Genomic DNA, 13,815 nt, shown 5'->3' with positions numbered 1-13,815 from the left:
ACAGGGTAATGTCTTCGTAAGTGACTGGGAAGCAGGGTGGCCAGTACGTTACGCGCGTCTCCGGATTCGAAGGATTCATGTATTTGCGGTATCTGGCATAATCGTTTGGTTTGTTCCTCAAAGGATGTAAGAGTGCCAGCACGCTATACTTGAAACACTCGTTTTCGTGATTCGGAGGGAGTTTGACGTTTATGAGAGTCCTTGTTTTTCTTTTCAACATTTCTGGAAGCTCGACCGTGCACCCAATCCGCTTTGGTTTTAAGCGCGTTAGTTTTAAGTCGACACATTGGACGTCATTCGAGGTGAAACCAGATCCTTCTCTCGCATAGTTTTCTACGCGTTGCGAGGACTCTGCGATGGCAGCGTTTATCGCGCCTTCGATTTCTTGACGGTTATGAACCACTCTCATGTGAAGGTTCACGTGAAGATGAGAAGTCAACCCGTCGGCTCCGTCCTTAACCATGAGCGCCTTCGAGCACAGACAAAATTTGAAAGGCATGGGATAAGCTTCGAGGACGCGCGTGATTACTGGAGCTATGCTCGGTAGATAGAGTCGCAAATCGTCGACGTTGTCGTCGTGCGGGGAACAGAGAAGCGTGTACCTAGTAGCCATTCCGTCAAATGCCTCATCTGTGACAAAGAAAGGAAGGAATCGTCTCTCCGTGACGGAGGGATGATTCTCTACGACGTGTTCTCGTAATTCAACGATACTACGACCCTGGACAGGCTCAGCTTCGTTTCGAAATTCTGGGCTTGCATCTGGTGATTCATCTCTAGCCCTACCAGACAGAGGAATGAAATCTGCATACGACTGATCCCCTTCCCACATGAGCAATTCGTATGCACTGTCGTGCCATCTAGGGGTTCGTCGTCGTCATCGTCCGTTTCAGGTATTACAAAAGGCGAACTACTAACTCTGTTGTCGTCGTCATCTGAAAGGACGACTGGGCTGTTACCGAGATTCTCCATTCTAGCTTCGTGCTCTCTTTCTACGGCCACGAGCATGGCATCGATGGGATCGTACTGACATACGAGACAGCGTGGCACTGCGGTCAAACAAAATCAGTCCGAGATTCCCCCTCACGAAACAATGCTCACTTTTCCCTTCAGTTGAGGAATGCTTGAGATTGATGATGAGAAAGGATGGGATGAGTCCCTGTGTGTGTTCAGTGTCATGCGGAGACAGCGGCTATTGGTTCCTGAAAAACAATGTCATACATAGAATACACTCTCACAGCAGAGACGGTCAACTTACATTTTGCTCCACGAAACGCCTCGCGTCGTGGATGGATGCCCCTCGTGGACTTTCGATCAATCGTCGTAGAACCGGCGCACCTTTTATAGTCGCTACACCGCTCTCCTCCTCCTCGCATTGCGACGGTGTCATCTGTACTTTGACCACCCCACCTTCCGTCTTTCGCGCCTTTTTGCGATGTCGCATATGACAATGATACCATCGACGTTGAATAAAACATTACACTAATTTCTAGCTAACACTCTGGGCCGACTCGTATACGACGACGAGAAGACCCAGTGTGGGATTCGAACCCAGGATCCTTCTACACTGGTCGCGACACACTAACCACCAGTCTAATTTGTACTGCGTGACGTTTTTCGTATTGCGGGGTTCGTGTCTACACACGTCACAACATGTTCAAACACGTCCAAACATGTTCGGACATGTTCAGTGACGTCACAGCACGTCCAAACATGTTCAAACACGTGTAATGTCGTCATAGAGAGGGTGAGAGGAACGATGTGTCCAGGGACGTCTTCGACGGTCCGCCGCCTGTGTCTGAACACGTCCAAACATGTTCAAACACGTCCAAACATGTTCAGACACGTTCAATGACGTCATAGAGAGGAAGAGAGAGGAACGAGTGTGTCCAGGGGCGACTTCGCCGCCCGTGTCTGAACATGCTCAAACACGTCTTAACATGTCGAAACACGTTCAGTGACGTCATAGAGAGGGAGAGGAAAAGCTTTACTATAAATGACGAAACGAACGTTCGATCGTCATTCTCGTGCCATCATGATCAGCTTGGTAGATCCTTGTAAGTAATACCCATGACGTCATCATCGGCGAAATGTTTGAAGAGTTTCGTTTCCAGTGTACAACACTTTTGCTGCTCGTGAAGTCGGTTTTTTCCCACCTCACATATTTCGGGAGGTTGGCAGCGCCCGCTTCTTCTGCACCAATTGCGGTGGATTGTGGTCCAAAGGTACGCTTCCTCGTTATTTTTTTAATGTGTTCTATAATCGTTCACATTTTTTTCAGAGCAAAAGCATTGGACGGACCGATTGATTCGCCCGTTTCTCGGCTGTCGGACGGTACCGTTCGACGTACGTTGCGAAGGACTTCGACTATTGAAGGAAGATGGAGAAGATGGACCATCAGTGTCACTCTGTGACTGAAGAAGATTGTACGTGTGTGTGTGTGTGTGTTTGAGATATAAAAACATGTGTTTCTCACGCTCCTTTCGTTGCAGATTACGAATGGCTACTGACGGGAGATCTACCCCTGGTCCTAACCTTCAAGCCTCCTCCAAAGACCTTCTTTTTGCGAATCCGCGATCAACTCACTACCTGTCGCTGCGGTGGACTCTGGTCGAGAAACCCTAGCCATTGGTTAGACTCGAGCCTTCGTCCGTATTTGAGATGCCTTCCCGGCTACGAAACCACAGCTGGAGCCTAATTCATGTGTAACGAGAAATAAAAAAGGTTGTCTACTCTCATTCCGTCTCAGTCATGATGACGCCCGAGCAGAGGTTCGCCACCTTTGTGCAAACGCGAATGTATCGGGACTTGCTGCGATTACGCGATTATATTCACGGCGATAGCTGCGAGGGAGACTTTCGCTCGATTCTCAAGACGATACCCTTACGTCTGTTCACTGTCAGTGGGAAGATTGCAAAGAAAATGAAGCGTTTCGTAGATTACAAGCTCGAGCTGTTGGAGAAGTATAGACGAGGAGAGACAGTCGACCCGTGTCTCATCAACGCGGGTTTCAACCGTCCTATCGTCCGTCGCTACTGGCTTCTCCACACATCCCTCGACGTCACGGTGAAGACCGGCGAGGACGGGCGTCGGGTCAGCACGTTGGAAGATCGTCTCGCAAGCGTCTTGTGTATGTCGTGAATAAATAGACTATTTTTACGAAACGAGTTCGCTCACGAGGAGACGTTTTATTGTTTCGTCATTCTCTTCGAGGTTACAGGAAAACATGAATACACAACTTTTCAAGCTGTAGCGTTTCGACATGCGCGTGGCTACGTAGATACAAAAAATCTCGCAGTAAGGCGAAAAAGGCGATTGTATACACTTGTCGTTATACTCGTCCACTACAGGTAAAGTCCTTCGAAGGTTTGCTTCGATGGGGGGAAGTCCGTAGCTGTCAAAAAACACGTCAGACCCGTCGTAGTTTTTCAGGTAGAGCACCCAGTGCTGCCCGCGCTTTCTTCGCTCTTCCGTATTGATGATTAAATAGCCGGGCTTGCGTAAAACAAAGGCTTCGTCGGAAGCGCAAATGCCTCTCAGCATGGAGGAAGTGAGGGGGTTCAGGGACACGAGTTCCAAGAAGTCGCTCTCGTACATCTTTTCTTATGGGAAGGTGACCGTACGGTCCTTGTCGACGTACATGAGCTTGAACAACTTGGAAATCAAGAGGACGTTGACCGCGTGTGGAAGGGCTTTAGCGAAGCGTAATTGCAGGCGAACGTTTCCTTTTCGCCACTCGTTCAAATGCGAAGGAGAAGAACACTTGTCCACGTCCAAGTTGAAGTAGAGAAGGAACCCTTTTGGGGTAAACGTTTTCAAAGTGAGCGTCCAAGCTCCCGGCACTCAAGCTCCGCACCTTGGTTTCCAATCCGCGTAACACGTAGATGGCCGGCGTGGTCTGAAGCCGCCGCTCGTATTCCAAAAATAGGGAAGGTGCCAGCGTCACCTTTTTCAAGTGTAACGTCATTTCTTTAATGTCCACCTCGTAATTGTACGTTTTCTTGTCTTTGGGGACCGATACGAGTTTAAATTCGTCGTTGTTTAATAGGAAAACGACGCGAATTTCGACGGCAGGTACCATCAGGCGCGGCTGTTGAAACAAGTCGGTATTGATCTGACCGAACAGGTTAAAGTATTTTCCACCCTTCGTCGCTTCGTAACGTTGTTTCGGGCCGCGAGACGAGACGCCGTAATCGTCCTTTAAATGTTCGTCGTCCTCGACATTAAGTCCAGCCGCGTGCACTTTTTCTTGAGCCATGGGCGTGGAATGAAGCACGACGTCCAAAATACTCCCGTAGGCGTACAACTCGTTGGAACTGACGAGCTTGTTGTTCGCATAAACGGTGACCGTCTTAAACATGCCGCTCAACAGGTGGTTTATTGGGAAAACGACATCTTTCTCGTCCATTTCTTCCCCGTCGTCGCGAACAATGCGCACGGTCAAAGACACGAAACTGCCGTAGAGATCCAAGTGGGCCCTTTGCAAATTTTGAATACAAAACTCGATCACGGAATTATTTACCCCGCTGACCGGATAAAAAAGTTGGTACGAAGTATCTTCCACGCCGTATTGAATGGAAGGGGGTTCGAATATCATCACATCACTCGTTAGACAGATCGGCGTCTGTATTTTTCCTTTCGTTGACGTCATGACGGAGCGCGCGCAGCGGATGTGTGACCTTCACGGCGTACCAAAGATATCTGCAGGTGCGTCGTGTGTCGGCGCCTTTTGTTGTCTTTTGTGGCGTTTCTTCCCATTGTTGTTTCCAGAGCCCTCCATGGAATCCAGCACGTCTCTCCCGGTTGCTATGGCCGTCTTTTTTACTGCGCGCGATATTCCTTCGCCATCGGCCAAATTCCGCGCCAAGCGCTTCAACGTTCTCTTGGCGATCGGTTTTGTTTGCTGCCAGATGGGAACGATAAACTTGGATATGTTGCTCAACACACCGCCCCCTCGTTGGAAAAGGGGTCCCGTGTACACGGGAATTATTTTGGGGGAATTACAGTACATATTTGAAATGCAACATGAAATTGGTTCTGCCTTTGGACCGCAACGGCAAACGTCTACCCATTTCGTCCGCGATAACGATCGTCACTGAGGGAATTTCGAATTGAGACAGGTTAAAATACTGGATGTTATCTATCGTGTACGTGACGACGTGCTTGTCTTTCTCGTAATAAAAGGGTAGTATTTTTAATATCGTTTTTTTCCCGCTCCCCACGTACGTGGGTTCCACGATATCCGTGTACACGATTAGGTTGTGAAACGGGGGTTCCAGGAGTACCTCGACGGAGCTCGTGGCATCCTCCCCCGTGAACAAGGTACGCGATTCGAAGCCCAAAAGCACGGCCAGGTACTCGGAAAGTCTTAGGGTGGAGGTGACCTCGGAAAGCCGAATTTTACATTTCTGTTCGGTTCCGTCGAAGCTGAAGCGCGCGCGTTCGCCTACGCGCAGGTTAATCGCATTTAGAAGTGCTTGCGGCGTCGCATAATAGCCGGGAGGCAGATGTACTTGCAAAGATCGAGGAATTTTCGTCTTGATCGTGAAAGAAAATTGGCGCCCTACGGGGAGAGAGACGCTTAGCGTTTCTTCGTGTCCCTCGACGGGTGTGAGATGTAGCAGCTTGACAAAGGGTTCCGGTACGTGCAACCCTTTCGGTGTTTTCAGAGAGTAGACGTTATCCGCGAATTCTAGCGAGGCGTCCAGCTTTTGCGTCTTGAAATACTTGTTAAGTGTGTTCCGTAGGGACGTGGTTTCCGAATTCAGAGTGACGTCGCCGAAAGCGACGGGTGCGGCGTGCTCCAATAAGATGGAGGTGGCTTCGCGTTCGCTCAATTTGGGAGGTTTCACCGCACGACCTGCTTCGCGGGACGCTAGCGAGGCGTCGAGCGCCTGCGCGAGCCGAGGGTCCAATTCCACGGCTTTCACGTCCACAGGTAAGACGAAGTCGTATCGTGATTTATTGTACGCGAAAGAAATGTTGAATTCCGAAAGGGCTTTTCCCAAATCCCTCTCGAGATCCGAGGTTGCCTTTCGTACCCGATATTTAAAAAATCGTTACTTATGCTGAGATCCATCAGACCGACTTTATACCGATTCGAGAGCTGAAGCGGACTATCGAAAGCTACCGTGAAGGCGTTGAGTTTATTCGAGGGAAACTTATCCATGCTGGCGTTCGAGAGCAGGTGGACGTATATGTCTGACATCATTTCCCAATCTTGACCACTTCGCTGCTCGGAACCCAACTGTCGTGTTCTTTGTCGTAACCGAACCAGCGAACCAAGGAGAAGCTCTGACCGTTCACTTGCTTCTTTCTCAGCACTTTCGTTACTGGCCAAGGCTGATTGGCGTCTCGGGTTACGACGAGTACCTCCTCCGGGTAGAAAGATCCGTCCACTTCCTTACCCCGGTAATCTTCCAGGTGTACGACGAGAGGAGAGGTGTCTCTCAGGCGGGAGACGGTGAAAATCTGAGGTGACCAACTCCCTTCCGAGCTCTTATGAAAACCTTTTCTGTGTAGTAGGACCCTCACTTTATCCCCCAGTTTGAGCTTCTTTTTCACGGAGGGTACGACGGGCTTCCCATTTATCTTATTGAACAGCTCCAATTCGTTTTCGGGCGTGACTTCGGACGGGCTGATGCCCAAAGTCCTGTGTTTGGTGTTGTTGTAGTCGCGCACGATCTTGGGAAGTGCGGAAACGAAGTGGTATTTTCCCGTTACTCTAAAATAACAGAATATTCTGTCGCGTAAAGTGCGTATGACGCGTTCTGCCTGCGATGCTTTGATTACTGGAGAGAAGGTCGAATACATGTGTACCTTCTTTCGTGAGAGATACTCCTTGACGGTCTTGTTGTAGAATTCCCCGCTTCTGTCGCAAAAGATGCGTGTAGGTACGTTACCTCCCCGAAAATGTCTTATCATGGCCCTTTTCATTTCGGTGGGACGCTTCGTCTTTAGTGGCAGGGTGCGCAGAAAGCGGGAGAGGGAATCGATTGCGACGAGAATGTAGCGGTAGCCACCGTTGAATCTCTTGTAGTTTGAAAAATCGGCGAGGTCCATATGCCACACGTCGTTGATCTTGAGCGCGATGATGCGTCTCCTATTAAACTTTCTTCTGACCGGATGTTGAAGCGTGTAGGCGTCCAGCTTCCTGAGAATGGCAAGAGCCTTCTTTTTGCTCAAGTGATGCCCTTTTCTATAGCGATCCACACCCCTCAAACCACCCGCTGGTTTCTCATATTTCTCCATAAGTCGTCCAAACAATGGAGGCTTGCTGCTGCTGCTGTTCAGGCTCGGGAGATTTGGGCAGAGAAATCAGGCGCAATAGTTTCGAGACTTTGGGGAACCAGGAAGGTTTTTTTCCCGTCTTACGTTGCAACAAATATTTGACGAGTTCGTAAATGGAGGAGTGCCTGATGGGCTTGCCCGACACGGAGACACAACCCTCGTGATCCCAGGAAAGAACCTTATTTAATTCCGAGACGACCTTTCCGCTTCCTCTTCGTCCACCTCTGGAGAGAGGAGCGAATAGTCAAAGTCATTTGTAGCGTCGGACGCCTTGTTTTTATTGTCGTAGGGATCGAATCCGTTCTGCTTGAGAATGCTATTCAGTGCTTGCACTATGAGTTTCACTTTGACGTCGTCACTCTCCTTCGAGGAAAGAATGTTCCCGATGGAGGAGCCGATCACTTCAATTCTCTTGCACATTGGCGAAGAGGTTCAACACGGCGGAAAGGAGGAGAGGAACTACCGACGAAAGAACGCCCTGTCCTCGCTGCTGAGACAGATAGCGTTTCAAACGTTGCGGATTCTTGTGAATCTTTTTGTAGGCGAGCCGTCGTGAAAAGCGTTTGTGCTTCTTCAAACGCGCGAAGGTGTCTGGAGCTAGAGCCACCTTTCCGTTCAATACATTGAGGCAAATTTCGGAGAGGTGTTTCATGTCAGACGAGGACGAACGTCTCAAGACGTCACGACGGCGCGGAGGGGATAGAGTGGAGAGTACTTTGAGTAAAGTGAGGTGAGGGCGGAGATTCATTTCAGAGCGTAGATATATTGACGTTCGCCCGGAAAGATATTGCTACACAACCTGTGATCCTCGTGCGTATAGTTGTGAAGATCCACGAGTAAATATGCGTGGGGCGACGACATGCGTGGGGCGACGCTTGTTTATATGCGTCCAGAAAATACTCCAATCATTTTCCGCCAAATAGCTGTTGGCCGAAATGTTCCATCTGGTGCTCGCTGCGCACGGTGCGCCACAGGACGACGTAACTAGCGTTGTAGGATATAGTTCTAAAATGGCTACTGTCGAAAAAGATGTTTTGAACGAGTAAGAAGATCGACGCGTTGGCGTGGTGAGAACCCCGAATGAAAAGATCGGTCACCTCCTTCAAGGAACCGGTGTCGGTCATGTGATCGTCGACGACGATCAGCGTAGCGCGCGACGTGTCCCACTCTCGCGGTAGCTCCTTGGTAAACTTTACGGAGTCCCCGAATTCGTCCTGCATGCTCGGCGAAGCATATTTCTGCACGTAGAATATTTGTGACGGAGGCTTGTCCACCACGTCGTTCAGGTTCCTCAGCACGTTAGCAACGAAAGTAGATTTGCCGCACATGGAGGGGCCGCTTAAGATACAGCGAAAGGGATGACGGAAACGAAAAGGTTCGGGGGAAGACATGTTGCGTGTGTACACATTGCACAAAGAGAAAGAAGAGACTGAGACTCGAAGAGAAATGCATCGCTTTTATTTACACGTCGTCGTCGTCGTCCTCTACATCGGAACTGTGTTGCCAATACAGATTATCCAGGCTAAAGTTGGACTTCTTTTTTGCCAGTCTGTCCACCGCTAAGATGCGGTCGAGCGTCTTCATCTTGTCCTGACACATTTCTTGACGCGCTTGCAACCATTCCAGGCGGTGGACTTGAAAGGCTTCCTCCACGATGCCGCGAATAAATTCGCGAAGTTCTTCGTTTTTTGTCTTTTCCTTGCGACGACGAGAAACGCAGGAGAATAAGCCACACATGGCGTTTTCCACGTATCGGTCAGAATGATGACGCGAGCGCGGTGCGCGCTGCCTTTATACAGATAAACGCACGCGCAAAGAAACGAGAGTGAAACCGAAACTCAGAAGCCACCCGTCGCCGCTAGGAGCGCGCGCGCGCCCGCGCGCAGCAGAGAGTCGAAACCGAAAACACCCGCGGGCGGCGCAGAGGGCGCTAGGAGCGCGCGCGCGCATCCATAGCTGCCGCTGCGCGTCGCCTCAGTCAGTTTCTCCCTGGCTGTCGTGGAAAGCAGACGTGCGCTCTCCGCGCTCGCTCAGTTTCTGGCTGGCTGTCGTAGAGAGCAGACCTGTGTGTTCCCCGCGCTCGCTCAGTTTCTGCCTGGAAGTCGCCGCGGGGGAAAAGGTGAGTGATTTGACGCGCTCCTTTTCTCGTATGTTTGCCGTGTTTAGCGGTGACCAAGCCTTTTGTTCGTGTTGACGCATGTTTAGCGATCTGTGCCCAGTGGTTCCCGTCTTGTGTTAGCTGCATAGTGTGGTGACATTGAGGTTAGGCTTAAGCGATCGCCCCCGTAAGCCCTTTTCCTCGTATGTTTGCCGTGTTTAGCGGTGACCAACGAGTGATTTGGCCGCGCTCCTGTTAAGCCTTTTCTCGCATGTTTAGACTTGTTTTGCGATGAGGAAGCCTTTTGTTCGTGTTGACGCATGTTTAGCGATGTGTGCCCAGTGGTTCCCACCTTGTGTTAGCTGCATAGTGTTGTGGTTAGGCCTAAGCGATCGCCCCCGTGAGCCTTTTCGCCCGATGTGTATTGTTTTCTGTTTAGCAGTAGCGGTTCGACCTTTTCTCTCGCATGCCTAGACTTGTTCAGCAGTGCTGCCATTTTTACCTGCCGCTAGTATCTTGTTCTCTGTGTTTCTTGTCTAGAGCTATGATGGTGGCGCCATCTGGTGTGATGCCTTGCAACTAAGTGGCCACCTATCGTCGATCTCTGCAACTGCTGGGTGCCAACTACCAACATAGCGGGCGCTGGTCACTCCGGTGTTGCGGAGCGGGTTCTTCGCCGCGGCATCGTTGATTTTCGAATAAATTGTTTCTCTCCACTCTATTTCTATCTTTTTATTTTATTTTGTACCTATTTTTTATTTTTATGGACACAGATTGTCCGCAACGCATAGGGTGGTCTGGACACGTCCTAGATGCTCCCCAATTAGTGTGATGACTCCCTGGAGGGTCCTGATTAATGTGGGGGGTCCTAATTAGCTCTAATTGCTAATTAAACGTGTCCAGAAGCCTTGTAGCGTTGCGGACAGTCTGTGTTCAGTCATTACTACTATTGTGAACAAGAAGTTAGTCGGCACCGGAAATATTTTTCGCGGGCGACCGATATGCGTCAAGGCTTCGACGGTTCCCGCCGCGAGCTGCAAGACTGTTCAGTAGTAAACGTAGAATACTAGAACCAGAAGCGCAAAAGCGTCGGCTATGGACGAAGTAGACTACGATTTTTTACTATCGCGGCCTCACATGAAGGCCATGCATTGAAACCTTTTCTGGAATGATGGAGGTTCCGTCCATAGCAACATATGTTTCACGTGTGGACATAGGCAGACATTGAGACTACCGAAGAATGCTGCGACGTCAAGGTCCTGTACCCGGAACTAGAATGTCTGGCGAAGTGCCCACCAGCCATGGCAGGGTACGCGGTGCCTTTCAAATTGACCAACATGACCATCGTTCGCAGAAAACCATACCCCACGTCCAGAGAAAAAACAGCATGGCTTCAGAAATAACTGCAATCGATGCTACGACCGTCGACTTCATCCTTCGCGGCACCAATAACAAGTGCACCTAAGGAGGATGGACATTCCGCCTCTGTACAGACGATTGCCTGATAAACCAACAGACGGACCTATTTCGCTAACTGATGCCTCGTATTGACGACGTCAGCCAAGATGTCGTCAATGGGGCGATGATCGAGAGCCATGGTGTTCTCGTTTATTGACCTCAGCAAAGGAAACTGGCAGATCCGTCTACTGGAGGGATACAAAGAGTACACAACATTCGCCACACCCTTTGATGTCTACGAATATAATCGACTCCCGTTTGGCAGGGAAAAATTCTGTATTCTGTAGCCCGGTTGCAGAAAATCATGGATGATATTCTGCGGCCTTACAAAGGGAAATTTTCTGTGGTCTACATTGATAACATAGTCGTTTATTCAAGATCAGAGGCTGACTCACCCACCCATCTCGCACATATACTCACTGGTCTGAGTAAGGCGGGGATGAAAGTGAACTTCCTTACAGAAACACCAAAGTTATAGTCTTGGACAATGGTCCAGCGTTCCGAAGCCGGAAGCTCCGGGTGTGGGCACAGCAAAGAGGACTTACGCTTCGGCGCACCCACCCAGCAGCCAACAGGTTAGCAGAACAAGCCATCAGGGACATTAAGCACTACATCTCAGTTTATACAGAGTATACCGAGAAGGGTGGAAATGAGCTGTGTAAGGCGCAGTTCATCACCACATCAGGTCACGCACAACGCGCTCGGATGCAGGCCTCTCTATGCTGCGTCTATTAGTCCAGTAGTACCATTTCTCCCTGCCGATCACGCGCTCGGTGTCACCCAGGGGATCCGATTGGAAGACCCTCTCAAGACTACACAACAGCGTGAAAAATATCGCCTAACAATGAAGCGGAACTTCGATAAACGATACAACAATGCCATTCCGGACATACAAGTTGGCAACGGCGTCCTAGTTCGACAAGGCCTACTCCGTACGCGGGCCCGATATAAAGGGCCATGTATCGTTCTAGAGACTGATTCGTCAGAACGGTGTATTGAAGGCTACTGACTACAAGGGGTCTCCAGGTACACGCGCAACGTTCTCCATTGACAACGACAGCCCATTGGACCCACGGGGGGATGGTCAACAAAACGGGGGAGAATGTAGAGGTTGAAGAGGAAGGGAACAGGGGAAGGAAAAGAGGAGGTTGAAATAAACACCTTTGGAGCACGTTCTCCAATAGAACGGTGACGGATTTCCCCTGCTCCTTTACTGTACCTGTTGTACATTACATTTAAGTAATTTATTACTGAAAAGAGTACACCAGCACTGCAACGCTAAAAACAGCGACCAGATTCATATTCGATCCATTGGTGGATCTGACAGAGAATCGTTAGCATTAAAACCTGAAGACCCTTTGGCAACCACCCTTCACAACGCTACACAATCCTCTACGTGACCCTACACAACGGTAGCGCAAGACTGCATCCGCAGCCAAATGAGACTTTCGTGCTTCCTCCAGTAGACCTATCCCTGTCTACAAAAAAAAAAGAGAGAAAGAGATGACGTCAGAGGATACAACGGTGCCGCCAGCTTGGTAGAGTGGAACTACTATTGCAAAAAATCACTAAGTCACAAGAAAGCCACGCTTAAATGTGCCTTCTCATACTGTTCGATTTTTCTGTAATTCTTTACATATTGTTATATATACGAGGGCCGTTCAAGTCAAACCGGGACTTTCTGTCTCCTGAGTGTACAAATCGCTTGCGCTACTTCTTTTTCGTCATTTTCACACGCGACAGGCCTCCGCATTCACCACGTGGTGGTCCAAAGTTTGGGAAAAACAGAAGGCACGTGCTGGACAAGATGGTCGACAACGAGGTGAGAGCGCACATCGAACAGCGAATTGTCACGAAGTTTCTCGTGAATGAAGGCGTAAAGTCATCTGAAATTCACAGAAGACTTTAGGCTCAGTATGGCCACGATACACTTAGCCGCAGAAAAGCGTTTGAGTGGTGCAAACGGTTCCGAGACGGCCGTACATCAGAGCAGGACGACCCCGCCCGGGGCGGCTCAGAGCCCAGTGTCAGAGTTCCTGAGAACATCCAACTTGTGGAGCACCTGATCCTCAAGGACCAACGGATAACATGTCTCGATATCAATAGCGCATATAGTGCGATCAATAGTGCATTTTACTGCCAGGTTCTTAGAGATGTGCATAAGGCGCTGAAGCAAAAGCGGCCAGGCCTCATCACCGAAGGAGTCCTCCTCCTACAGGACAATGAACGCCCACATACAGCGCATATCATGGCGCGCACCTTACAGGAACTTGGTTGGGAGTTGCTGCCACATCCCCCTTACAGTCCAGACCTCGCCCCCAGCGATTTCCATCTCTTCGGGCCACTGAAGGCGTTCCTTGGGGGCCGCCACTGCAGCAGCTGCGACGATGAGGTCAAGAATGCAGTCTGATCATGGCTGCTACGCGCCGGTAAGGATTGCTACGCTGCTGGCATCCAAGCCCTCGCGAAACGCTGGAACAAATGGATTAGTGCAGCTGGAGATTACGTTGAAAACTAAAACTAATTTCTCGCCTGTAAGTTCATTTTACTTTTACGAAAAATGAAAAGTCCCGGTTTGACTTGAACGCCCCTCGTACATATTGTTACAGGCCGGAAAACAGAACAGGAACATCGAACATCACGCAGCGTGTATTCCGAAACCTCGCGCCTTTTATCCTCTTCTACGGTAATCGCCAACGCCGTAACACTCTCCACCCACCCTGGTGAAAACTGTCCGGCACATTTAGATCACGCGTACGGCAGAGTACAAGGTTCATATCCGGACCAGATACGGCTTCAGCTGGCCGACGTGAGCCGGAAATGGCCGGTGTTGCCTCACCCCGGGTCCTTGGCCTTCTTCGGTTTTCCGCACTTCATAGGTCGCAGGTCCGAGTTGCCGTTCGACGCGAACCGGGCCAATGTAATGTGGCAGTGGTTTTTGGGCTCTTCCCCGCTGTCTGAGTCGTTGCCGG

This window comes from Ornithodoros turicata, chromosome 1, assembly GCF_037126465.1.
Source record: "Ornithodoros turicata isolate Travis chromosome 1, ASM3712646v1, whole genome shotgun sequence".
Taxonomy (NCBI): Eukaryota; Metazoa; Arthropoda; class Arachnida; order Ixodida; family Argasidae; genus Ornithodoros; species Ornithodoros turicata.
This window is presented reverse-complemented; position numbering follows the sequence as displayed.